Here is a 1,345-nt window from a genome sequence, read left to right as displayed (position 1 = left end):
CACACACACACACACACACACACACACACACACACACACACACATCCATCTAATTGAAAATAACTGAAACTAAAAGGGGTGACTAGGAAGCTTATGGAAAGGGAGTTATCAACGTCAATAGCCTAAGTTGCAAAACTATGTATGGCGCTAACAGTTCAAACAGGATTAAAAACAGCCCTTGGGGATGCCCGCTTTAAAGAGGCGCGCAACCCCGCGCAGCAGGCAAGTGCTTGCTTTTCTGCGCCAGCTTTCCAAGACTCTCCCCTGTCTTTTGTGCCATTTACTATAAACAACATTCAGAGGTAGCAGTGTGTACGTTTCAGCCCAGGCAGGCGAGCCTGGGAGCCCCCAGGGTCGCGTGGGCTCAGCGCCCCCGGTCGGGTCTGCACGCACCGGAGTGAGCAATGCCGTCCCCTACCTGGGTGGGAAATCCGCACGCGGCCGCCTCCGGGTGAGGGCGGAGCGGGGTCCTTCCGGCTGGCCCGGCCGGCAGCTCGGGAGAACGCGGTGCTGGGGTGATCCCGGCGGAGGCAGGAGTCCGCGAGTGTCACACCTGCATCACGGCGCCCGCGCCGCCGCAGCGCGCAGCGCGCCCCCGCCACACCGAGCACCCAGGGCGGGAGGCTCCTGGGTCCTCTACTCAGCGGGATCAGATCCTAACCAGCTTTCTTCCAGGCCTGGGCATTAAAGGCATTGGCGGCGGCCACCTCTTCTCGCTTCTAAATCCCCTTCTGATTCAAGACGGAGTGTTTGGGATAGCTTGATGGGCAGAGGACCCAGCTCGGGACTCAGGCTGTCTGGATTTGCAGAGCAATACACGCTAAACTTCTTATTCCTCGAGTTTCGAGTTTCATCCCCTATTGATGACTGGCACCTCTTTCGCGCTTTCCACCGCGCCCGGCACCAGGGGGCGCTATGCACTCCACATTCCCTTTCACCAGCCCCAAACTAAGACACTTCGGAGGGCACGACTTGAATTCCTGGGAAGGTGAATCCTCGGATAGTGCGTGCCTGCTCGGTCGTGTGGACTCTTTGCGACCCCATGCGTGCAGCTCGCCAGGTTCCGCTGTGCATGGAATTTCCAGGCAAGAATACTGGAATGGGTTGCCATTTCCTATTTCAGGGAATCTTCCCTGATCAGGGATCGAACCTGTGTCTCCTTCATTGGCAGGCAGATTCTTTACCATTGGACCACCAGGGAAGTCCATCAATGCTTATATCTGGTATCTAAACTTCTTCTTGCCTGACGACTCTGATTAAGACCTCTCAGACAACATTGAATTAAAGTGGTACTGAGGCTGCTATATTTAAAATGGATAACCCAACAAGGGCCTACTGTGTAGCA

General features: G+C 55.7%; 1 protein-coding gene across 1 annotated transcript in view; it reads right to left on the bottom strand.

The window, feature by feature from the left end:
* SV2B (synaptic vesicle glycoprotein 2B) overlaps positions 1-869 on the bottom strand; it is a 242,673-nt gene extending 241,804 nt beyond the window's left edge. The window contains exon 1 of the mRNA XM_040256978.1: positions 419-869. The gene's annotated coding sequence lies outside the window, so the exon portion shown is untranslated. The remainder of the gene's footprint in view (positions 1-418) is intronic.
* Between the last annotated feature and the right edge of the window lie 476 nt (positions 870-1,345).

Source organism: Oryx dammah, unplaced genomic scaffold (assembly GCF_014754425.2).
Source record: "Oryx dammah isolate SB20612 unplaced genomic scaffold, SCBI_Odam_1.1 HiC_scaffold_16, whole genome shotgun sequence".
Classification (NCBI taxonomy): Eukaryota; Metazoa; Chordata; class Mammalia; order Artiodactyla; family Bovidae; genus Oryx; species Oryx dammah.
The sequence above is the reverse complement of the archived record's forward strand: the minus strand, read 5'-3'. Positions and strand labels throughout refer to the sequence as shown.